Source organism: Melanerpes formicivorus, unplaced genomic scaffold (genome assembly GCF_026170545.1).
Source record: "Melanerpes formicivorus ecotype bairdi unplaced genomic scaffold, bMelFor1.0.p_v2 SCAF_159, whole genome shotgun sequence".
NCBI classification, from domain to species: Eukaryota; Metazoa; Chordata; class Aves; order Piciformes; family Picidae; genus Melanerpes; species Melanerpes formicivorus.
In genome coordinates, this window is record NW_027142511.1 from 627,021 (window position 1) to 653,045 (window position 26,025).

At 53.2% G+C, this 26,025-nt stretch overlaps 1 pseudogene; it reads left to right on the top strand.

The window, feature by feature from the left end:
- Positions 1–336: 336 nt before the first annotated feature.
- LOC137457109 (zinc finger protein 420-like) lies at positions 337–24,203 on the top strand (annotated as a pseudogene).
- Positions 24,204–26,025: the final 1,822 nt, after the last annotated feature.

Sequence of the window (26,025 nt, forward strand, 5' to 3'; positions counted from 1 at the left end):
CCAGAGTGGGTTAACAGCAGGACCCCAGCCCCAAGGGCAGCTCCCAGCCTCCACCTCCTCCTGTGCAGCATATTTCACCTCTCCAGGAGCTCTGAGGCACATCAGGTGTTGTGGGAGCTGAGGAATGCTCCAGGCTGCTGGGAGTGTGTTGTGAGCAGGAGGTGATGTTTGGGGGTTGGGATCTGGAGGGTGGTGGGAGAAGGTTGGAGGTGGTTTGTTCTTCCTTGGTCAGTGCTGCTGCCTCCATTGTCTGAGCCAGGGGAGATCAAAGGACAGGGCCTGGGCCAGGAACCACCCTGCCAATGCCACCAGGCTCGAGCAGAGTAGGACAAGACCATGTGTAAGTCCCAGGGTACCTCAGGGCACTGATCACAGGAACCTGGGGTCTCAGCACAGGTATTAGAGGTCTGTGCCCACACTGTGGCAGAAACTGAAGGTTTGAGGTCCCCTCTGTACTCTCCTCCAGCTGGGTGTTGGGAGTCAGGGACTGTCATGACCTAGGCAGGATCTGAGGGTTTGAGGTCCTGGGCTCAGGTGCTTCCATCTTCCATATTGCAGAGCTGTGACCCCTTCCTGCCACAGTATGGCCTCACAGAAGAACCCAGACAGGAGCTGGGAGGAGAAGCAGCACCCAGAGATCAAGTTGGAGAAGCCAATGTGCAGTCCCAAGGGAGAGGAGGATGAGGAGGAAAAAGAGGACAAGATGGAGGATGATGCTGAGAATGACAACTGTGAAGAGGAGGATAATGATGATGATGAAGGCGACCAGGATGAGGGGGAGGAATGTATGGAGGGGGCTGAAGCCAGAGCAGGTCCCTCAGTGTCACCCAAAGAGCTGAATGAGTGCCCTGAGTGTGGGCAGAGCTTCCCAGATAGCTCAGAGCTAGTGAAGCACCACTGCCCGCAGCCTGGCTCCCGGCCCTTAGTTTGTGGTGACTGTGGCAAGAGGTTCCGCTGCAACTCTCATCTCACCCAGCACCGCCGCACCCACACTGGAGAGAAACCTTTCACCTGTGCTGACTGCGGACAGAGCTTCACCCAGCGCAGCCATCTCACCCGGCACTGCCTCACCCACACTGGAGAGAAGCCCTTCTCTTGTGACAGCTGTGGTAAGCGCTTCAGGCGGATCTCTCACCTTAGGCGACACCACCTCACCCACACCAGTGAGAAGGCCTTCAGCTGCAGCGACTGCGGCAAGAGTTTCAAACAGAGCTCCACTCTCACCATCCATCGCCGCATCCACACCGGAGAGAATCTTTTTCCCTGTGCTGAGTGCGGCAAGAGCTTTACCACGAGTACTGAATTCATCCAGCATCAACTCATCCACAGTGGTGAGAAACATTACAGCTGTGCCCACTGCGGCAAGACCTTCACTCAGCGTGCAAACCTAACCAAGCACCGCAGTGTGCACAGCACTAAGACCTTCACCTGCAGGGACTGCGGCAAGAGCTTCAAATGTAGCAACAGCCTAACCATCCACCGCCGCATCCACAGCGGGGAGAGGCCTTTCACCTGTGCTGAGTGCGGCAAGAGCTTCACCGCCGGCTTTATACTCATCCAGCACCAACGCACCCACAGCGGTGAGAAACCATACAGTTGTGTCACCTGCGGCAAGAGCTTCACTAATAGCGGCACCCTCACCAGACACCGTCGTGTGCACACTGGTGAGAAACCTTTCACCTGTGCTGAGTGTGGCAAGAGCTTCAACCAGAAAGGAAATCTCAGCAAGCACCGCCGCACACACACGGGAGATCAGCCCGCAAGGAAGGGGAGGCATAAATAGATGCACCTAGGGTCTGTTGGGATAATCATGGTCCTTCTGAGGGGGCCTTTCCACCACACCACCAAAATCACCTCTTTTTTCCTCTGCAATTCTCAGAGGCTGGGGGTCCAGCAGGAACAAACACCTCCTGCCCTTCTGAGCACCAATTAGTGCTGATGGGAACAATTACAGTGCTGAGTTGGCATAGCCAGAGCTGCCATTGGAGCTGGGCTGAGCGTCACAAGGTTTTTTCTGGTTTATCCCCAATTTGTGCCTTCATGGGGTAAAAATCCCTCTGCCCATTGCCCAGTTGTATTGCTACAAGGCCAAAGTTACCCAAATCCTCTCTGTTTGCTTTTATTTCAGACATTCCTGCCCACAATGCCCAAATGCTGAGGGCATTCGCTCCCTAGGAATGGGGTTGGGGCTGTGTGCCCAGTTCAGGGAGGTCAAAGTGAGGTTCTCAGGGACATCTCAGTGTTTTTTTCATTGTGTCAAGGGATGTTAGGTGTTTTGGGGAGCCTGGAGGGTTCTAGGATTGATTTTCAGAATCTTTGGAGGGTGCAGAGGGGATCTCAGGGAGGTGTTTGGAAGCTCTTGGAGAGCTTCTGCCATCTTTCCACTACAGAACTCTGCTGCTCTGCAGCAGGCCTGGGGCTTCCAAAAGTCTTCTCCCTAGCTCAGCTCTGTTCCTGATGGATTCCTGCTGACCTGGGGCTTCCCTCAGCCTTTCCATCCACACAGAAGTGGGAAGAGATTTCTTTGACTATTGAGTTTTCAGGATATTTAAGAGTGTAAAGAGTGAAATCACTGCAAGAAAGGATGCTGTGCCTCAGCACAGTGCCCAGAAATGCTCCCCCAGGATGTTTGTCTTACATTTGGATCTCAGCTTAATTCTGCAGCTCTCAGCAGTGTGCCTGGCAGAACCGTGAGCTGTTGCTATGCAAGCTGGAGCTGGCTGAGCTGCTGCACAAATCCACAAGCCCTGTGCTCAAGATGCTGCATTGGGAGCTGAAAGTGCCTGTGCAAATGTCATGGTCTTCAGCTGGAGAGACCTCTCCCCACAAATAACTGCCAGAGGCACAGTCTGGAGCTATCCAACATGCAGAGAACCCCAGAAGGGCACTTGGGCAAGGAACTGGGAAGCAGCTAAGGAAGTGCAACTGCAGGTGGGCCTGGGAAATTCTCAACCTGTGAGAGCAACTTGGGGGTGTGGAGCTGCCCCACTGCAGGAAGCCTTTAAGGCTGGTGAATCAGCACTGGATGCCAGGTGGTGCTGATCCCTTGCTTTAGAATTCCCTGCTTCTCCTCCTTTCCTATCCTGCAGCTGCTGTTGTGCAAACAAGGGCAGCTCCTGGACCATGTGTAGAGCCTCTGATTCTCTGCTGACCAACTATAAGCTGCAAAGATGTTTTCCTGCATGAGCCAGAGGTACTGGCACCTTTGATTGGAGCATGCTTTAGTTTGTACACAGGGCTGGATTCTACTGCTGGCATGAATCAATGGGAGAGGGAAGAAAGTCTACCAAAATGAGGTACCTTGGGCAAGAGAGGTTGGGTTAGGGACTTCCACACCTCTTAGCTACTTCTTCTGTTAAGGACTTCTGGGCCTTGTGATGTTAAGGACACTCTAAGACTCTGTCATGCTGGGGACTCTGCAATGCTGTAATAAAGGACTTGTGAGAGGACTCCTGAGGTTCTCTACCCTCTGCCCTTCTGGCATCTCGTGATACCAGCAGGGGGTTGGTCCATTTGTCAGGTCAGAGGGCACCCTGTTCTCAGGGTGAATCATTAAGGACTCAAAACAAAAAATAAGGTGGGGTATGTGTGTGTGCAGGGAACATGGTTTGGGAAAAAGGGTTTGTGTTTAGCTTGGCTTTGAAAGAAGTTGTAACAATCAAGGGTACTTACAGGCCCATTCAAAGCAATTAAGCCAACTCTTTCAGGGACAGCACCTGAGGGGGTGGCTCAGAGAACCTCTGTGCCTGTGTGAGAAACCTGGCAATAGCAGTTTTGTATGTTTTGAGGTTGTGTTTCTCATTTAAACTCGAATGCTGAAGATTCCTTGATGCATTGACAGATGGATTTATCTTGCTATGATATAAAAGACCTCTCAAGTTTTGCAGGCTGCAACCCTTGGAGAAAAGTTTCCTCACAGCATCATCACAGAAGACATCTTTCAAGGACTCTACCTTCCTGGTGTCCCTGCAGATCCTTTTGAATCTGGAAGGAAGCTCTCACTTCAGTTCCAACTGAAGGACTGTCGGGGCAGGGTGTAGGTTATGGATTTGTTCTCCTGGCTTCCAGGAGGAACAGGGATGAAACGAATTTTGTCCTATTTGCTATGGGGTTCAGCATTGTTACTCTTTTACCTTGTGTAATTTTATATAACTGATTCAAAATGTAGTGTCCAATATGCTACTGGTGTCTAATGATGGTGTAAAACAGATTGGTGCCATTAGCCAATCAAAACTCATGTCTGTTGTGAAAATTGTTTAAAACTTCTTTCCTTCCTTTCTTTCTTTCTTGCTTCTGTCTTTGATTGACAGGGTGGTGTAAGAGGCTAACTCTTGTATCTCTTGATGTGAATCCACAAAGATAAAATCACCTTGTGTATCATGGGAAGGCCCTGTGTCACAGCTCTCATGGAATGGTGCTGAAAGAGTGATAAGGAAACAGTTGTGGAGGTTAGCTTTACCATTGGTAAAGAGAACTGTTTAGAATAGAGTAGAGTAGAATAGAATAGAATAGAATAGAATAGAATAGAATAGAATAGAATAGAATAGAATAGAATAGAATAGAATAGAATAGAATAGAATAGACCAGGTTGGAAGAGACCTTCAAGATCATTACGTCCAACCTATCATCCAACACCATCTAATCAACTAAACCATGGCACTAAGCACTCCATCAAGTCTCCCCCTAAACACCTCCAGTGATGGCGACTCCACCACCTCGTAGGTGTAAAGGCATCTTAGTAGAACCTGTACTTCATAGTTCCTTTGCTCTGCGTGTACTACCCACTCATAGGTGTTAGGAACAGCTGTTGATTGTATAATCTATAACGAATCAAGCATTTATCATCTTAGTTGTAGCAATATTACCTTTAAGACTTGTATTATTGCTAAGTGTGGTGGTTTAGGCTGGGTGCTGGCTCGGATGCCACTGCACAGACCACACCTGGGAGGTCCCAAGGGGTGGGCCCAGCCCAGGGGGGTGGTCACAGGAAACCAGGGATTGCATTCCCATAATGCCCTGCTCCCCTATAAAACATCCACACGGCGTCTTCACTTCCTCTTTTGTCCTCTGCTGCTGCCTAGGTAAAATGGAGTGAGCTGCCTCCCTTAGGCCTGCCCAGGCCCAAGGCTGGGTTGGGGGGGGGAGGAAAGAGCCCTGGGGGGTTTGGGTGTACCCCCAGGTGGGGATGGGATGTTCTTGGGTATGTTCTGGGATCTCTCTCTTTTGTCACTGTGCTTGTGGTTCTCTGTACAACTTTCATCGTTGTTTTTATTGTTTTTCTGTTTAAACTTTCCATCACTTTTGCAATCCGTTTGTCTGAGTCGTTATTTCTGCCTGTGGTGGGGAGGGGTCTGCCCCAACCCATTACAATAAAGACATTGATCAGCAGAGCATGATCATTCCCTTCCGAAGAAGGGCAGAGGTATGGATCCCAGTGAATATGACAAGAGGGTGGGAGAGTGAGAATGGATTGGATCATGTTCTCAGGCTATTAGACCAGGGACTAAAGGATTCTAGAAAAAGGACAAAAATATTTGTGGGATGGTTAATGTTTGCCATAATATCAGCTGTGATAATATTACCATCCCCAGCTGCTTCAGTTACAGCTCTGACAAAGGGCATACAAACTGTGGACACAGTGAGAACTTTATTGACCAATGTGACAAATGATCTGCAGCTGCAGGAAGCTATAGATGAGGAAATAATGGCAAGGTTATGCATGCTTGAGGCCAGTGTTGTTTGGTTAGGAGACCAACAAGCTGCCTTGCAGCCCCATATGATGCTGCAGTGGGAGAGGAGAGGAGAGGAGAGGAGAGGAGAGGAGAGGAGAGGAGAGGAGAGGAGAGGAGAGGAGAGGAGAGGAGAGGAGAGGAGAGGAGAGGAGAGGAGAGGAGAGGAGAGGAGAGGAGAGGAGAGGAGAGGAGAGGAGAGGAGAGGAGAGGAGAGGAGAGGAGAGGAGAGGAGAGGAGAGGAGAGGAGAGGAGAGGAGAGGAGAGGAGAGGAGAGGAGAGGAGAGGAGAGGAGAGGAGAGGAGAGGAGAGGAGAGGAGAGGAGGGGAGGGGAGGGGAGGGGAGGGGAGGGGAGGGGAGGGGAGGGGAGGGGAGGGGAGGGGAGGGGAGGGGAGGGGAGGGGAGGGGAGGGGGGGAGGGGAGGGGAGGGGAGGGGAGGGGAGGGGAGGGGAGGGGAGGGGAGGGGAGGGGAGGGGAGGGGGAAGAGAATAAAGCAGGTTGGAAGAGACCTTCAAGATCATCACATGCAACCCATCGTCCAACACCATCTAATCAACTAAACCCTTCAACCAAGCACCCTATCAAGTCTCCTCCTAAACACCTCCAGTGATGGTGACTCCACCACCTCTCCAGACAGCCCATTCCAATGGGCAATCACTCTCTCTGTGTAGAATTTCGTACTAACATCCAGCCTAAACCTCCTCTGGTGCAGCTTGAGACTGTGTCCTCTTGTTCTTGTGCTGGTTGCCTGGAGAAGAGACCAACATCCACCTGTCTACAACCTCCCTTCAGGCAGTTGTAGAGAGCAGTAAGGACTCCTCTGAACCTCCTCTTCTCCAGGCTAAGCAACCCCAGCTCCCTCAGCCTCTCCTCACATGGCTGTGTTCCAAACCCCTCACCAACTTTGTTGCTCTTCTCTAGACTCATTCCAGCAAGTCAACCTCCTTCCTAAACTGAAGGGCCCAGAGCTGGACACAGGACTCAAGGTGTGGCCTAACCAGTGCTGAGGACAGGGGCAGAATGACCTCCCTGCTCCTGCTGACCACACTGTTCCTGATACAGGCCAGGATGCCATTGGCCCTCTTGGCTGCCTGGGCACACTGCAGGCTCATGTTCAATCTACCATCAACCAGCACCCCCAGGTCCCTCTCTGCCTGGCCGCTCTCCAGCCACTCTGACCCCAGCCTCTAGCACTGCATGGGGTTGCTGTGGCCAATGTGCAGAACCTGGCACTTGGGTGTGTAATCATAAGCAGGACATGTGTGTAACATCCTTATCTTGGAGTGACTCTCAGCATGACTGGAACTCACTCAGGTCACATTTACAAGGGGCCTTTGAGAGCTCCTTGAAATATAATGTCCGAACATTGAAGCATCAGCTGGAACTGCAGCTAACAAATGTACACCAGGTGAAGATTTATCCAACATGGCAAGCACTGAACAAAGAGCTGAGCTGGCTGAATCCAAACAATTGGCTCTCAGGTCTGAATCCATGAGTGTGGGTTAGAGGTGGAATCCTTGTGGTGATTGGCATTGTAATTGTAGTGTTAATGGTGTTTGTAATCATAGCCTCCAGGAACAGGAGGATGGTCAGGGCACAAGTGATGGCTGCTGGTTTAAACCATATAAAAATGGGGAGTTGTAGGAAAGCAGAAAGTATCTGTGGAAGGTTTCAGGACAAGAAAGAGCAACAGGCTGCTGATACTGGAAGGATGGCCTGGTGATAAAGAAGAGCTGACTGTGGTAAACAATCTGGAGTGTGAGACAGGAGGACACTTACCTCCACGCTGGAGAAACTCAACCTGATATGGGATGAAGATAACAATGGACAGCTGCATATCAAAGGAGAAAATTCAGTGAGCAGGAGTGGTGTAGGAATGTCAGGGAATTGCTTAGCCTGCTGGATTTTTCCTGTATAAACTGCTTGATCTGTGCCAATAAACAATTCCTGCTCCACCAACAAGGAGTCTGTGCAGGCTTTCAGACAGAGAGGCTGAGGGACCTGGGCTGCTTCAGCCTGCTGAATGGGGTTCAGAGCACTGCCATAGCAGTGTGCACATGGCTGAAGGGTGGTTTCAGAGAGGATGGAGCTCTCCTTGGGTGTGTTACGAGACCAAAAGCTTCACAAAGTGCAGCTTGAAAGGTTCAGAGTGGAGATGAGGCCAAAGAAATGTCCCTGAAAGGGCAGAGCTGCTATGCATGAGGCCATCCAGAGGTGTCAGGAAATGGCAGAGAGAGCTGAGACAGCTCAGGGAAGGGATGGAAATGGCAGGGGGAGAGCTGGCTGGGGAAGCAAGATTGGTGTCAGCAGCCTGAAGGAAGAGGCAGAAGTGCAGGAGCTGCAGCTGCCTTGTGCCTGAGAATGGCAGGAGGAGGAAGTGGGTGATGGAGCTGCTGTTGGCCATCTGCTGCCTCTGGCCATGGAGACCTGTGCAAGGAGGGAAAGGCAGTGACAAGTTAGGGCACACTTCTCTCAGCCTCATTGTAACCTCTGTCCTTGAGCTGCATGAGGAATGGATCAGCTCAGTCCCATCACTACCAACCCATGTCAGAGTTCATCACAGCTTCATATGCAGGAGGGACCCAGAATTGCCATGAAGATTCCTCTGGTGTCAGAGCAGAAAGGAACCAACAACCCAATACCAGGGAACAAGTTTGTACTGGGATGGGGCCCAGTCTGTCAGGGAGTGGGTAAGGGGATATAGGATATAGGAAGTTCCACTTCAACAGAAGGAAGAACTTCTTTACTGTAAGGGTGACAGAGCCCTGGAACAGGCTGCCCAGAGAGGTTGTGGAGTCTCCTTCTCTGGAGACTTGCCAGCCCTGTCTGGATGTGTTCCTGTGAGACCTGCACTGGATTCTATGGTCCTGTTCTGGCAGGGGGACTCAGAGATCTCCAGAGGTCCCTCCCAACCCCTAACATCCTGTCACCTGTGACCCTGTGAACTGTCCCAGGGCTCTGAATCCAAAGGATATCCCAGTAGGAAATACCAAGGTTCCAGCTACAAATCATGAAGTCTGTCTGAGCTTCATCTTCAAGGATCCTTCTGAAGTCACCTTCCACTGCCCCTTTGGGCTCTTCTGGGCTCTCAGCTAATGCATCCATGTGGCAAGTCCAGCTGCCTTCAAAGCAGTGTAAGTTGTTCACAGAAGCTGAGAGGCTCTTTCCATTTTGCTTGGAGAGGCTCCTGATTGTCATGGGTTGAGTTGACTCTGCTGCTGTTATCCAGACCATGCTGCAGCCATGCCAGCCTCAGAAATGAAAGTGCTGGCTGGAGCAAAGGATGATGGGGCTTGAAGTTCAGATTGCAGCATGGGAGGCTCCCTGTTCCAGTTGCTGCTTCTGGGTTCTGGGATTTTTTGGGTGTTGGCTGCTCTGCTGGGATGGCAGTGGGACAGGGAGGGGTAGGGGAGCAGCTCCCTGGTTTGGGCTTTTGCCTTGCTTGCTGCTGCTTGCTGCTGCTTTCCACTGTGCCTTTTCTGCACACAGGCTGAGGTCACTGTACTTTTGTATTCTGATTGTCTGATTTGCTCAGGAAACTCTTCTCTCATTTGTTTCTGTATCAACACAAAGAGGTTTTGTGTGGTGTTCTTTTCCCCTCAGTTCTGTGTTGGGGGAGGCAGAGAGGTTAAGCTGCTGGGTCAGCTGGACCCACTACATTCCTTTTCTGATGCCCAACATGGGGCAGGAAAGCAGCTGCCTTAATGAGGGCAGATTTTGGCAGGACTGAGGTAACAAAAAGAGAGGAGAAGAGGATTCAGTTAAGGCTTGAGGCTTGTCAGCAGAGTTTGACTGAAGTTTTCTTCCCTGTGGTGTGTTCACATTGTTGATGGATTTGCTTTCAGGAGGCTGATGAGCTGCAGTCCTGTTTGTGCTGCTGCTGGTGCTGTTAGCTTAGGGCAATGGCTCAGAGCTGTGCTGTCCACTGATGGGCATCTTGCTCTGGTTTCATCCAGAGCAATACAGAACACTCCCAAGGAAACCACTGTGAGATCTGCCCAGATGCTGGATACTGAGGAGTGGCAGGGGGTGGGGGGAGGGAAGGGGCAAATTCTTAGGCTGGTGGTCACCTCTGGTGCTTTGGAATTTCAGCCCTGAGCAAGTGCAAAATCCTCTCCAGCTGGGGAAAGGTTTGGGAAAAGTCTGTTGTCAGCCTGGGAGTTCCTGAGAGACAGAAATCACTGCAGTGAGCTTGGGCCTGGCCCATGCCTCTCGAGCCCTTCTCATCTCTGTGCAGAGGGCTCAGGGGCAAGAGAAGGTCTCTGGTCCTACAGACAGTGCCACAGGCATGGCAGCTGTGTCAGAGAAGCAGCCTGTGCCAGGATCAGCTGCCCCTCATAGTGAATGGTGCTTATGACCAGGATTGTGGCCCAAATATTACCAGAACATGCTTCTGTGTGTGTGACTCAAACCTCCTTTGTCCCCCCTCTCTTCTGCAGTCAGTGGGTGTGGACCTTGGCACCACTGAGTCCAGGTCAACAATCTGCCTGGGCATGTTTCCACCCCTGTGGTAAACAAGGCCCAGGCTACATGTTTGTTTGCCCTGTTTACAGCGTGTGCTTATGGTTATTTGGCAGAGTATCAGTTGATTTGTTAATTATTGTGTTAGCAGTGGATGCTGACTGGAGCAGTATTCTTTGGGGCAAATGGTAAATAGGAGTTGTTTGGTAAACAAGTGCCCCCCACGCTGGTGTCCGTGCCTATGCCTGCGTGCGTCTCTGTGCTGCCATGGTCCACCTCACCTGCGACTTGAAGCAGCTCCAGAAGGCCTCGCTGCACATTGCCACTGTTGCCCGGCTGGGGGCAGTGCCGTGGAGCGTGGGGTCAACTGCCGCATGAGCCATCGCCACGGGAGGAAACCATGGCAGCCCCTGTGCACCACCGGTCCTGAAGCGCTACAGCCCCCAGAGCGGGGAACCTTTGCCAGGTGCTGCGCTTCGTGGAGCCAGCGGCAAAAGCCTCTGAAGCTTCCCCTGGGAGGCTCCAGGACCTTTGTGCTCTGGGAGAAGCAGCAACCCCGTGGCACAGCCACGCGGTCGGCGCCGTTCTCTAGTTCCTCATGAGGGCACAGCTGTGCCGCGCTGTCAGGACTCTAAACACATCACCAAGGAAAGATTTCATGAGGTTCTCAACTCGTGAGGAAGCCAAACCTTTGCTTTATAGAATCTGGGTTCAGGTAGTGCTGAAACTGTCCTGGGTTGAGGGTTTGCCGGTCACCGACAAACCCCTCCCCCACTGCTTTTCCAATCAGTTTCAACTCTAAATTCTATAACTCCTTTGGTTCCTCTGAAGTGCCCAGGCACAAACGTTCTGCAGAGGTGGTTCCACCAACCCAATACTGCTGCCTGTGAATAGAAACTAAATCCCCTGCTGCATAGTTTGTATATCAGTAGACTACCAATATATCTATTCATTGATATCCTTGCTGCTCACTCCCGAGGGCACATCTACAACACTCCTGTAGGGAAAAAGAAGCCTACAAGGAAAGCAGCTGATCCTGCAAAGGACCAGGAGGGATCAGGGTTCCCATGGGAACAAGAGAAAGAGCCTGGGCTGCTGGCTTGGTTCTTATCTCTGGCTTTGGAAGATGGCCAAGGACAAACAGTGGATGAAACAAGCAGCAGGCCCCAGCAAGGCAAAGGAAATCTCTGCTCCTCTGTCCAGGGTTGTGTTTCAGCTGTGAAGGAACTGTCCCAGGAGTTCCATCAGCTCCAGAAGCAGCTTTTATTCCCCACCTGTACAGTCCTGTGTTTCAGCCATGAGAAGCAGCAGCTCCCCTGTCCAAGGGAGAGAATTAGGGAGGCACACAGCACAGCACACCCTCTGCTTTACTTGTGTGACCATGGGGAGGACGTGACCAAGTGGAAAGGAAAATCCAATCCAGTCCTGGCTGCAGGAGTCTGTGACTTACAGGGGAATTGTCCCCCCAGAGATGCTGCCTCAGTTTCCACTGGGAAATGTCTGAAGAAGAGCAGGGAAGCTGAAACTGCTTCTGGTCCTCCTGAAGGGACTCCCAAAGCATCTTCACGAGATGCAAGGGAACCAAGACAGAATTAGAGGGGCTCTGCCTCCAACCAGATGGAAGGGAGAGACCAATTGGTTTGTTGGACTGTACAGAACCAATGGCCTGGCAAGTTGAACCCATGAGAGGATAAAGCTTTAGTAGATACAGGTGCCCAGAGTGCTCTGACACCATCAAACCACAAGGGGTGGAACCCTCCTGTGTTTCTGGTGTGGCAGGAGGATCCCCACACCTGGATGTGTTGGAAGCTGAGTACTGGGATGCAAGCCACAGTTTGCTTTCAATTGGAGGCATGGAAGGAGTTACTGGGCTCAATTGCCCCAGAGGTGGAAACACAGCCCCAGCATTTGCAGCATTTGGACTGGGCATGGACTGATCCAGACTGTGCTGGAACAGAGTGGAGCTGCAGAGCACCTGCAGTGAGCAGCCCTCTGTGTACTGCAAAGCAACCTCCTGTGGAGTGAGAATGGACAGTGCCTGAGGTGTGCTGCTGATTGCTGCTGGGCATGGTGCAGGTGGCACAGAATGAGGGCTTAGGAATATCAAAGATTAAGCTGGAAATTTGCTGCCATTACTCCACACCATCCTGCCTCATGCCACCTTCCCAGGGACAGTGCTGGCTGGAGCAAAGTACTACAGGGCTTGAAGTTCAGATGGCAACATGGGAGGCTTCCTGTTCTGGTTGCTGCTGTTGGGTTCTGGCTATCACGTGCTGGCTCTTTGCTGAGGGGGAGGGCTGCAGGGGTTTAACTCCTGGCTGCTGCTGCTCACTGCTGTGCTTCTTTCTGCAAACAGCCTCAGGTCAGTGTGCATTATGGGATCTCATTTGGATTCAACTCTTTTGAGCTTATCACAAGTCCTTATCCCAGACCAGAGGGTTTTTTGATTCATGTGTGTTTTTTTCCCTCACTTCTGTTTTGGGGAGGAACAGGCAGCTTAACCTCTTCTCAGCTCTTCAACCTGTTACAGCCCCAGAGTGGAAAGCCAACAGAAGCTTTCTGAGTTCTTCCAAAGATCTCCATCAGCTTCCCCCTACACCCTCCAAAGATCCCAAAAGTCAGTCCTAGGACCATCAAATCCCAAACATGTAAGATCACCTGAAAGCCCCTGAAGAATGCCTCTGAGATGCCCCTCAAGACTCCTCTGAGAACCTCATTTTGCCTTCCCTCAACGGGGAACACAGCTCCACCCCATCCCTTGGGAGCAAATGCCCCCTAAATTCAGGCATTGAGGCAGAGATAACTGAAATAAAAGCAAACAGACAGGATTTGGGTAACTTTTGGGTTTTATTGAGACAATTGGTCAATGGACAGAGGATTTCTTCCCCCAGGGAGACACAAAGCATTGGGGAAGAACCAGACAGACCCTGGCAAAGCCCTGCCCAGCTGGGAGCTCCAGGTGTGCCGACTCAGCACTGTAATTGTTCTCATTAGCAATAATTGGTGTTCAGATGGGCAGGAGGTGTTTGTTGCTGCTGGTGTCCTCAGTCCCTGAGAAGTGCAAAGGAAAATGGGATGATTTTGGTTCCGGAAAGGCCCTCTCAGAGCGGTCACGATTACCCAACAGATTCTAGGTAGATTTATGCCTCCCCTGCAATGCAGGCTGCTCTCTGGTGTGGATGTAGCGGTGCTTGTTGAGATAGCCCTTCTGGGTGAAGCGCTTACCGCAATCAGCACACGTGAAAGCCTTCTCACTGGTGTGGGTGCGGCGGTGGCGACTGAGAGCGTGCCTCTGGCTGAAGCTCCTACCACAGTCAGCACAGGTGAAAGGCTTCTCTCCAGTGTGGGTGCGGCGGTGAGCAATGAGAGCTCCTGTGGCTGAAGCTCCTCCCGCACTCAGTACAGCTGAAAGATTTATCGCCAGTGTGCACACGACGGTGCTCTGTGAGATGGTTCTTCCGGGTGAAGCTCTTGCCGCAGTCGGCACAGCTGTACGGCCTCACACCACTGTGGATGAGTTGGTGCTGGATGAATTTAGTACTCGTGGTGAAAGTCTTGCCGCACTCAGTACAGGGGAACAGATGCTCTCCAGTGTGGATGCGGCGATGGATGGTGAGAGTGGAGCTGTGTTGGAAGCTCTTGCCGCAGTCTCTGCAGCTGAAGGCCTTCTCCCTGGTGTGGCTGAGGTGGTGTTGCTTAAGAGTAGAGATCTGCCTGAACCGCTTGCCACAGCTGACACGAGAGAAGGGCCTCTCTCCATTGTGGGTGCGGCGGTGCCGGGTGAGACAAGTGCGCTGGGTGAAGCTCTGTTTGCAGTCAGCACAGGTGAAAGGTTTCTCTCCAGTGTGGGTGCGGCGGTGCTGGCTGAGCTCAGAGTTCCGGCGGAACCTCTTGTCACAGTCACCACAAACGAAGGGCCGGGTGCCAGGCTGTGGGCAGTGGTGCTGCACTAGCTCTGAGCTACCTGGGAAGCTCTGCCCACACTCATGGCACTGATTCAGATCTTTGGGTGACACTGAGGGACCTGCTCTGGCTTCATCCTCCTCCATACATTCCTCCCCCTCATCCTGGTCACCTTCATCATCATCATTATCCTCCTCTTCATAGTTGTCATTTTCAGCATCATCCTCCATCTTGTCCTCTTTTTCCTCCCCATCCTCCTCTACCTTGGGACTGCACATTGGCTTCTCCAACTTGATCTCTGGGTGCTGCTTCTCCTCCCAGCTCTTGTCTGGGTCCTTCTGTGAGGCCATGCTGTGGCAGGAAGGGGTCACAGCTGTGCAATAGGGAAGATGGAAGCACCAGAGCCCAGGATCTCAAATCCTCAGATCCTGCCTGGGTCATGACACTCCCTGACTCCCAACACCCAGCTGGGGGAAAGAATGCAGAGGAGACCTCAAACCCTCAGTTTCTGCCACAGTGTGGGCACAGACCTCTAATACCTGTGCTGAGACCCCAGGTTCCTGTGATCAGTGCCCTGAGGTACCCTGGGACTTACAAGTGGTCTTGTCCTACTCTGCTCGACCCTGGTGGCATTGGCAGGGTGGTTCCTGGTCCAGGCCCTGTCCTTTGATCTCCCTTGGCTCAGACAATGGAGGCAGCAGCACTGACCAAGGACGACCAAACCACCTCCAACCTTCTCCCACCACCCTCCAAATCCCATCCCCCAAACATCACCTCCTGCTCACAACTCACCCCCAGCAGCCTGGAGCATTCCTCAACTCCCACAACACCTGATGTGCCTCAGAGCTCCTGGAGAGGTGAAATATGCTGGACAGGATGAGGTGGAGGAGGTTTGGAGCTGCCCTGGGGGCCGGGGTCCTGCTGTTGCCCCATTCTGGATTTCTTACCTGTTGGGCTGCTCTAAGGGACAGATCTGCAAACTCTGCTCTTCCACAGCACACAGGGGCAGGGATGATGGAGAGAGGACTCAGCCCCTGACAGAGAGAAGCAAAGGGCTCAGAGGAGAGCACAGACCTGCAAGATATGGTTCAGCACTGCCCAGGATCAGGCAGCACAGCTCAGCCATGCTGGGGGCAGCTCCCAAGCCCAGCAGCACAGCCACAGCACACAGCCAGGGCTGATCAAGATGGGAGGCCTCAGCAAGTGCAGACTCAGCTTCCTGCCCAGCACACAGCCCCCAGCACATAGCTGCAGGCCAGCACCACAACACAGCTGCCTCCACACAGCCTCTCCCAGCCCTTGCCTAAAGCTTCCTCCCACTGCCTGCCCAGGGCTCTGCTGCCTGCAGCTGCATTTGCCAGTAGATTTTGCTCTGGAACCATCTCTCCTCCCTGGCCCTGCCCCCACCACACCCACTCTGTGCTCAGCTCTGCCCTGCACACCTCTCTACTGCCCACTCCCCAAGAGAAGTTCACAGCAGTCCTCAGGACACAGACACACAGTTCCTGGACTGCATAGAAGACAACTTCCTCTTCCAAATGGTAGAGGAACCAACAAGAAATGGTGCTATGCTGGACCTTGTTCTCACCAACAGGGAAGGGCTGGTAAGCAATGTGAGGCTCAGACATAGCCTTGGCTGCAGTGACCATGAAGTAGTTGAATTTAATCTCCTCAGGGCAATCAGGAGGAAGTATTCCAAGCTCACGACCCTAGACTTTAGGTGTGCAGATTTTGATCGCTTCAGGGATCTGCTAGCCAAAGTGTCGTGGGACAAAGCCCTGGAGGGAAGAGGGACCCAGGACAGCTGGTCAGTATTCAAGGACCACCTCCTCTGTGTCCAGGAGCTCTGTATACCAACAAAGAGAAAAGCAGGCAAGAATGCTAGGAGGCCTGCCTGGATGAGCAAGGAGCTACTGGACACACTATGACTTAAAAGGAAACTCTACAGGAAGTGGAGAGAAGGACAGGTAGAACAGGGGGTATATAAGGAAGCTGCCCGAGCAGCAAGAGACCTGGTTAAGAAAGCCAAAGCAGAGTTTGAGTTGAATCTAGCCAGGGAGATTAAAGGGAACACTAAGAACTTCTACAGGTATATGAATGGGAAGAAGAAGACTAGGGAAGGTGTGGGCCCCCTCAGAAAGGAAAATGGTAACATGGTCACAAGTGATGAGGAAAAGGCTGAGGTACTTAATAACTTCTTTACCTCAGTCTTCACTGCAAGGGCCTCTAGCCACACTCCTGATGTTATGGAAGTCAAAGCCAGGGACGGGGAGGAAGAACTGCCCATTGTAAGTGCAGATCAGGTTTGTGATCACCTGAAGAACCTGAAAGTGTTCAAGTCCATGGGACCCGACGGGATACACCCACGGGTGCTGAGAGAACTGGCAGAGGAGGTTGCTAAACCCCTCTCTATTCTATTTCAAAAGTCATGGCAATCTGGTGAAGTCCCCACAGACTGGAAAAGGGGAAACATTGCCCCCATCTTCAAAAAGGGTAAGAAGGAGGAACCAGGGAACTACAGGCCAGTCAGTCTCACCTCTGTGCCCGGAAAGATCATGGAGCAGATCCTCCTGGAGGCACTACTGGCTCAGAAGAATAGTGAAGAGGTGATTGGCAACAGTCAGCATGGCTTTGCCAAGGGCAAATCCTGCCTGACCAACCTGGTGGCCTTCTATGAGCAGGTGACAAAATTAATAGATGAGGGACGAGCAACTGATGTAATTTACCTGGACCTGAGCAAAGCCTTCAACACTGTCCCGCACTACATCCTGGTCTCCAAACTGGTGACACATGGGTTTGATGGGTGGACCACTAGATGGATAAGGAACTGGCTTGATGGCCGCACCCAAAGAGTGGCTGTCCATGGCTCCATGTCCCAGTGGAGGCCAGTGACAAGTGGAGTCCCTCAGGGATCAGTCCTGGGACCTGTCTTGTTCAACATCTTTGTGGGTGCCACGGACAGTGGCATTGAGTGCACCCTCAGCAAGTTTGCTGATGACACCAAGCAGGGCAAGGGAGGTGATCCTCCCCCTCTACTCAGCCCTGGTGAGACCCCACCTGGAGTACTGTGTCCAGTTCTGGAGCCCCTATTCCAAGAGGGATCTGGAGGTGCTGGAACATGTCCAGAGAAGGGCCACAAGGATGAGCAGAGTGCTGGAGCACCTCTCCTATGAGGACAGACTGAAGGAGTTGGGGCTGTTCAGTCTGCAGAAGAGAAGGCTCCCAGGTGACCTAATTGTGGCCTTCCAGTATCTGAAGGGGGCCTACAGGAAGGCTGGGGAAGGACTTCTCAGGATCTCAGGTAGTGATAGGACTAGGGGGAATGGAATGAAGCTGGAGGTGGGGAGATTCAGGCTAGATGTGAGGAGGAGGTTCTTCCCCATGAGAGTGGTGAAACCCTGGAATGTGTTGTCCAGGGAGGTGGTCGAGGCCCCGTCCCTGGGGGTGTTTAAGCCCAGGCTGGATGAGGCTCTGTCCAGCCTGATCTAGTGTGGGGTGTCCCTGCCCGTGGCAGGGGCGTTGGAACTAGATGATCCTTGTGGTCCCTTCCAACCCTGAATGAAACTATGAAACTATGAAACTATAAGTGTTCTGACTTTAGTTGCTGGCTCTGGTCTTAGCTGCTGGTTCTTGAGCTTGGGAAGTGGTTCTGATTTTATTTTCTGTCTCTTGAGCTTGGGGGCTGGGTGTGAGCTTGGAAAGGAGTTTTGAGCTTAGTTGCTCACTCTGGGCTTGGGGTCTGGTTCTTGATCTCAGGGCTTGTCTCTGAGGTCAGGGGTTGGTTCTTGAGTTTGGGAAGTGGTTCTGATCTTACTGTCTGGCTCTTGAGCTTGTGGGGGCTGGCTCTGGAGCTTGGTTCTGACCTTTGTTGCTGGTACTGGAGCCTGGGGGCTGGTTCTTGAGGTTGGAAAGCGGTTCTGACCTTAGTTGCTGGCTTGGGAGCTGTTTCTTGAGCTTGGGGTCTGGGTGTGAGCTTAGGAAGTGGTTCTGACCTTAGTTGCTGGTTCTGGAGCTTGGGGGCTGGCTGTGAGATTGGGAAGTGCGCTGACCTTAGTTGCTGGCTCTGAGCTCAGGGGCTGGTTCTTGAGCTTGGGAAGTGGTTCTGATTTTATTTTCTGGCTCTTGAGCTTGGGGTCTGGGTGTGAACTTGGAAAGGGGTTTTGAGCTTAGTTGCTCACTCTGGGCTTGGGGTGTGGTTCTTGATCTCAGGGCCTATCTGTGAGGTCAGGGGCTGGTTTTTGAGCTTGGGAAGTGATTCTGACCTTAGTTGGTGGCTTGGGAGCTGAGTCTGCACTTTTGATCTAGGTTCTGGACTTTAGTGGCTGGCTCTTGAGCTAGGGGGCTGGGTGTGAGCTCTGGAGGTGGCTCTCAGCTTGGGAAGTGTTCTGACCTTAATTGCTGGTTCTTGAGCTCAGGGGCTGGCTCTGAGCTTGGGAAGTGTTCTGATCTTAGCTGCTGCTTCTTGAGCTTGGGGCCTGTATGCGAACTTAGGAGCTGGCTCTGAGCCTGGGGGCTGGCTCTGCATTTCTGACCTGGATTCTTGTGCTTGGGACCTGACTCTGACCTTAGTGGCTGGTTCTTGAGCTTGGGGGCTGGGTGTGAGCTTGGCCCCTGCCTTGAATTTAAAATGTGAGAGTTCAGCCAGTTGGGAGTTGAAGCTAAGCTGCTTTGCACTGCAGTGCTTCGGAGTTTGTGGTGCTCCAAAGGCAGATCTCAAAGAGCTGCTGCAAGAGTTGAGCTGAAGTGGCACAGTGCCCTGCAGAGGCAAAAGCTTTTCCCTGCCAGTCAGCCATTGGAATCATCTCCCCAGGGCAGTGGTGGATTGCCCTGCAGGGCAGAGTTGGAAGGCTCAGCTTGGCAGGGGGCTGGGCCAGCTCCTTTCCAGTCCAGTGTCAGCTGGCAAGGTTGGAGCAGCTGAGCCTTGGGGTCCCTTGCAGCCTGGCATTGTGTGGCAGCAGAGCTGTGCTGCTGGTTTTGAGGGCACTTGGAAAGCTTCTGGAGCATTTGTGCAGAGTGTGCAAGACATCCCTGAGCCTAGCAACTCCCTCAGCTCTCTTCAGAATGAACTCTGCAGAGCTGGAAGAGCTTTCCAGGAATTTGGCAGAGGTTTGGAGGAGTTAGGAAGGGATTTTGGATCTCCTCCTCCTTGTCCTCTTCCTTGTCCTCCTCTGCCTCATCTTTTTCCTGCTCTCCCTGGAGGCTGCACTTAGACTCCTAGAATCCCAGAGTGGTTTGGGTTGTCAGGGAGCTGCAAAGGTGCTGCAGTCCAAGCCCCTCTGCAGTCAGCAGGGACATCCTGCACTAGCTCAGGTTGCCCAGAGCCCTGTCCAGCCTCACCTTGAACCTCTCCAGGGCTGGGCCCTCAAGCCCCTCCCTGGGCAACCTGTTGCAGTGTTCCAGCAGGCTCCTGGTGCAGAACTTGTTCCTCACCTCCAATCTCAATCTGCTCTGCTCTAGTTTGCAAAGCCTGCAGAGACAGGACCAGAGGCAATGGCTTCAAAGAGTCCCTCTGCAGCCTTCTTGTAGCCCCCTTCAAGTACCAGAAGGTCACTCTTAGGTCTCCACAGAGTATTCTCCTCTCCAGGCTGATCACCCCCAGCTCCCTCAGCCTGTCCTGGTAACAGAGCTGCTCCAAGCCCCTGATCATTTTTTTGTCCCTCCTCTGGGCCTTCTCTGTCAGGTCCATGTCCTTCCTGTGTTGATGGTTCCAGAGCTGGCTGCAGTGCTGCAGGTGAAATCTCAGCAGAGCAGAGCCAAGTGCCAGGATGGCCTCTGTCCATCTGTGGCCCTGCTGCTTTTGGTGCAGCCCAGGCTGGCCTTGGCCTTGTGGGCTGCAGGCTCCCCCTGTCTGTTCCTGTGCAGCTTCTTGTCCAGCAGCACCCCCCAGTGCTTTTCTGCAGGGCTGCTTCCTATCCCCTCCTCCCCCAGGCTGGTCTGACTGTGAGGATTGTGCCAGGCCAGGGGCAGGACCCTGCCCTTGCTCTTGTTGAAGCTCAGGAGGTTGCCCTGGGCCCCCTCTGCAGCTTGTCCCCTTGAGCTCCTCCAACTTGTTCTGCAGGGTATTGCCTTAGGTTTCAGGAGCCAGAGAAGCTCTCTTTGAGCCTTGTGAAAGGAGCTGATGCCAAGCTGTGGCCAGAGGGTTGGATAGAATTGGGCAGTTTCCATGGCTGTGCTGTTCAGAGCTGCATCCTACAGTGCAAAGCATCAAATCCACAACAATCCATAGTGCGCCTGGGCCACGGGAGCCAAGCAACCTCCCTAGGCCAAAGCTTCCTCCAGAGCTCCACCAAAGCAGGCCAGAAGCCCAGGCCCCAAATGCCTTCCCCCTCCCCCATGCCTCTCTGCCCCTCCTCCCCCATACCCAAGAGCTGCAGTTACAGATTCTGGTAGGCAGCTCCCAGGTGAGCCAGGCACTGCAGCCCGCAGTTGGCAGCATTGCCAAGGCCTCAAAGATCCTCTGCAGAGAGAGATCCCAGAAGATGTTGCTGGGAGCAGAGGGGAAGGGCAAAGGAGGTTGGAGATCCTGTGCTGTTCCTTTGTAAAGAGTGAGTGCAGGCCTTGTGGGGATGAACTAAACTAGATGGCACTTTGTGGTGTCCCTCTGGTCTCTGCTGTCCCTGCTGGCAGTCTCTGATCTCTGGTGTAAGACATCCCAGTGCCTTACTCCGACAACAAGGATCCTCATCCATGCTCTCATCCAGGGGCTTCTGTTGGGCCCTGATGGATGTGTAGATCAGCCCTGGAGACTTGGTGGGGCCCTGGGGACTCTGAGAGGGCAGCAAGTGAATGGAGATGGAGCAATGGATGGAGAGATGGAGGGTGAAGGCTGCAAGGGGTGGGAGGGTTTAGTTCAGCAGCTGTGTGGCTCTGCCTGGCTCCTACCTCCAATGGCACTGGCAGCAGCTGACCCCAGAAGCTCAAAGTCCCAAACCCTGGCTGGCTGAGAACAGTCCCCTGACCCCTCCTGACATGCAGCACAGCCCAAGCAGGCACTCAGGGCTCCTAGCCACACAGCCCAGCCATTCCCCATGGCAGGAGTCACCTGAGGTCTCACTCCCTCTCTGTCCCCCTTGCTCTCATCAGTTGCTGCATGAGGTGTCTGCAGGGTCCCTCCCCAGCCCTCATCTGTAACCCCCCCTTGGCTTGGTGCTGTTCTTTCAGGCCTCCAGCTGATCCCAGCCTTTAGTCTCAGGCCCCTTCCATCCTTGTGCTGCTGCTTCCAGCCCAGTTCCTTAGATGCTTCCTCAGCCACAGCATTTCCCACTCCACCCTTCCAGCTGCAGTGGCAGTGGAAGTGGGGGACACAGGGCCATGGGAGAGCCAAGGCAGCAGGGACATGGATAGGCTGGGACTGAGAGAGGGGCCTGGGTGTGCTCAGGCAGGAATGAGGCCTTGTCCCCCCAAAAAGGGGAGAGGATGCAGGGCCCAGGTGGCAAATGTGTGTGCAGGAAATGGCAGAATCTGGCAGCATTTGAGGAGGTGAAAGGAGTGAATTGTGCTGCAGCTCTGCATGTGTCAGCTGGGAGATGAACAACAGCCCATGGGCACTGTGCCCTCCCATCCAACCTCATTTTCTTTTGGGGCTGTGGAGTGGCAGCTCCAGGAGAACTGCAAAGAGGAAGGTGAGAGAAATGGTCAGGGAGAGAAGAAAGCAAAACCCTTTCAAGTGAGTCTCTTTGGGCTGCAGGTGTGTGAAGGGTGCTGGAGGTGTGAGGTTTGGGCAGGAGCCAGAGACTCCTCCAGCATCCCAGTGAGGGCTGAAGAGGTTTAGCAAGAAGATGAGCAAGTCCATTCCCCCTTTGATGCACCTCCAGAAAGCATGAAGCTCCCTTTGTGTGTGTCCTGAGGGCTGCTGTGGTCTTCTCTAGGGCAGTGAGCAGCAGAGAGGTGTGTTCAGGGCACAGGTGAGCACACAGTGAGTGTGGTGGTGGTAGGGCTAGGGAGGAGAGCTGTGGCCAGAGCAAGATCTGCTGTCAAATGCAGCTGCAGGCAGCAGAGCCCTGGGCAGGCAGTGGGAGGAAGCTTTAGGCAAGGGCTGGGAGAGGCTGTGTGGAGGCAGCTGTGTTGTGGTGCTGGCCTGCAGCTATGTGCTGGGGGCTGTGTGCTGGGCAAGGAGCTGAGTCTGTAGTTGCTGAGGCTTCCCATCTTGAGCAGCCCTGGCTGTGTGCTGTGGCTGTGCTGCTGGGCTTGGGAGCTGCCCCCAGGAAGGCTGAGCTGTGCTGCCTGGTCCTGGGCAGTGCTGAGCCATCCCTTGCAGATCAATGCTTTTCTCTGAGCCCTTTGCTTCTCTCTGGCATGGGCTGAGTCCTCTCTCTACATCATCCCTGCCCCTTTCTGTTCGTGAGGAAGAGCAGAGTTTGCAGATCTGTCCCTTGGAGCAGCCCAACAGGTAAGAAATCCAGAATGGGGCAACAGCAGGACCCCGGCCCCCAGGGCAGCTCTTAGCCTCCACCACCTCCTCCTGTCCAGCATATTTCACCTCTCCAGGAGCTCTGAGGCACATCAGGTGGTGTGGGAGTTGAGGAATGCTCCAGTCTGCTGGGGGTGAGTTGTGAGCAGGAGGTGATGTTTGGGGGTTGGGATTTGGAGGGTGGTGGGAGAAGGTTGGAGGTGATTTGGTGTTTCTTGTTCAGTGCTGCTGCCTCCATTGTCTGAGCCAGGGGAGATCAAAGGACAGGGCCTGGACCAGGAACCACCCTGCCAATGCCACCAGGGTCGAGCAGAGTAGGACAAGACCACTTGTAAGTCCCAGGGTACCTCAGGGCACTGATCACAGGAACCTGGGGTCTCAGCATAGGTGTTGGAGGTCTGTGCCCACACTGTGGCAGAAACTGAGGGTTTGAGGTCCCCTCTGCATTCTCTCCTCTAGCTGGGTGTTGGGAGTCAGGGAGTGTCATGACCCAGTCAGGATCTGAGGGTTTGAGGTCCTGGGCTCAGGTGCTTCCATCTTCCCTATTGCACAGCTGTGATCCCTTCCTGCCACAGCATGGCCTCACAGAAGGACCCAGACAAGAGCTGGGAGGAGAAGCAGCACCCAGAGATCAAGTTGGAGAAGCCAATGTGCAGTCCCAAGGTAGAGGAGGATGGGGAGGAAAAAGAGGACAAGATGGAGGATGATGCTGAGAATGACAGCTATGAAGAGGAGGATAATGATGATGATGAAGGTGATCAGGATGAGGGGGAGGAATGTGTGGAGGAGGATGAAGCCAGAGCAGGTCCCTCAGTGTCACCCAAAGATCTGAATGAGTGCCTTGAGTGTGGGCAGAGCTTCCCAGGTAGCTCAGAGCTAGTGAAGCACCACTGCCCGCAGCCTGGCTCCCGGCCCTTCGTCTGTGGTGACTGTGGCAAGAGGTTCCGCCGGAACTCCGAGCTCATGCAGCACATCCGCACCCACACTGGAGAGAAACCTTTCACCTGTGCTGACTGCAAACAGAGCTTCACCCAGCGCACTTGTCTCACCCGGCACCGCCGCACCCACACTGGAGAGAAGCCCTTCTCTCGTGACAGCTGTGGCAAGCGGTTCAGGCAGATCTTTACTCTTAGGCAACACCACCTCACCCACACCAGGGAGAAGGCTTTCACCTGCAGGGACTGCGGCAAGAGCTTCAAACACAGCTCCACTTTCACCATCCATCGCCGCATCCACACTGGAGAGCATCTGTTCCCCTGTGCTGAGTGTGGCAAGAACTTCACCACGAGTACCACATTAATCCAGCACCGACTCATCCATAATGGTGAGAAACCTTACAGCTGTACCGACTGCGGCAAGAACTTCACCCAGAACGTACACCTCATAGAGCACCGTGGTGTGCACACTGGCGAGAAGTCTTTCAGCTGTGCTGTGTGGTCAGGCCGTCAAACATAGGAGCACTCTCATCTACCACCACCGCACCCACACCGATGAGAAGCCTTACACCTGTGCTGAATGTGGGAAGAGCTTCAGCCAGGGGCAAAAATCTTAGTCGCCACCGCCGCACCCACACCAGTGAGAAGGCATTCACTTGTGCTGACTGCAGTAAGAGCTTCACCCGGAAGGGCTATCTCAACAAGCACCGCTACATCCACACCAGAGAGCAGCCTGCATTGCAGGGGAGGCATAAATCTACCTAGAATCTGTTGGGTAATCGTGACCGCTCTGAGAGGGCCTTTCCGGAACCAAAATCATCCCATTTTCCTTTGCACTTCTCAGGGACTGAGGACACCAGCAGCAACAAACACCTCCTGCCCATCTGAACACCAATTATTGCTAATGAGAACAATTACAGTGCTGAGTCGGCACACCTGGAGCTCCCAGCTGGGCAGGGCTTTGCCAGGGTCTGTCTGGTTCTTCCCCAATGCTTTGTGTCTCTTTGGGGGAAGAAATCCTCTGTCCATTGACCAATTGTCTCAATAAACCCCAAAAGTTACCCAAATCCTGTCTGTTTGCTTTTATTTCAGATATCCCTGCCACAATGCCCAAATTTTGGGGGCATTTGCTCCCAAGGGATGGGGTGGAGCTGTGTGCCCGGTTCAGGGAGGGGACAATGAGGTTCTTAGAGGCGTCTTGAGGGGCATCTCAGAGGCATTCTTCAAGGGCTTTCAGGTGATCTTAGGTGTTTGGGATTTGGATGGTCCTGGGACTGACTTTTGGGATCTTTGGAGGGTGTAGGGGGAAGCTCATGGAGATCTTTGGAAGAACTCAGAAAGCTTCTGTTGGCTTTCCACTCTGGGGCTGTAACAGGTTGAAGAGCTGAGAAGAGGTTAAGCTGCCTCTTCCTCCCCAAAACAGAAGGGAGGGAAAAATAACACACACATGAATCAAAAACCCCTTTGTGCTGGGATAAGGACTTGAGATAAGATCAAAAGAGTTGAATCCAAAGGAGATCCCATAATGCACACTGACCTGAGGCTGTTTGCAGAAAGAAGCACAGCAGTGAGCAGCAGCAGCCAGGAGTTAAACCCCTACAGCCCTCCTGCTCAGCAAAGAGTCAGCACCTGAGAGCCAGAACCCAACAGCAGCAACCAGAACAGGAAGCCTCTCATATTGCAATCTGAACTTCAAGCCCTGTAGTACTTTGCTCCAGCCAGCACTGTCCCTGTGAAGGTGGCATGAGGCAGGATGGAGTAGTGGCAGCAAATTTTCAACTTAACCTTTGATATTCCCAAGCCCTCATACTGTGCCACCTGCACCATGCCCAGCAGCAATCAGCAGCACACCTCAGGCACTGTCCATTCTCACTCCACAGGAGGTCACTTTGCAGTACACAGAGGGCTGCTCACTGCAGGTGCTCTGCAGCTCCACTCTGTTCCAGCACAGTCTGGATCAGTCCATGCCCAGTCCAAATGCTGCAAATGCTGGGGCTGTGTTTCCACCTCTGGGGCAGACTGAGTCCAGTGACTCCTTCTATGCCTCCAAGTGAAAGCAAACTGTGGCTTGCATCCCAGTAGTCATCTTCCAACACATCCAGGTGTGGGGATCCTCCTCTTCACACCAGAAACACAGAGGGGTTCCACCACTTGTGGTTTGGTGGTGTCAGAACACTCTGGGTACCTGTATCCACTAAAGCTTTATCCTCTCATGGGTTCAACTTGCCAGGACATTGGTTCTGTGTGGTCCAACAAACCAATTTGTCTCTCCCTTCCATCTGGTTGGAGGCAGAGCCCCTCTAAGTCCCAGGTGCTGCTCATTGGCCACAACAACCCCATGCAGTTCTACAGGCTGGGGTCAGAGTGGCTGGAGAGTAGCCAGACAGAAAGCAACCTTCGTGGTACTGGTTGATAGTAGGTTGAACATGAGCCAGCAGTGCACCCAGGTGGCCAAGAAGGCGAATGGCATCCTGGCCTGCATCAGGAACAGTGTGGCCAGCAGGAGCAGGGAGGTCATTCTGCCCATGTACACTGCACTGGTTAGGACACACCTTGAGTACTGTGTCCAGTCCTGGGCCCCTCAGTT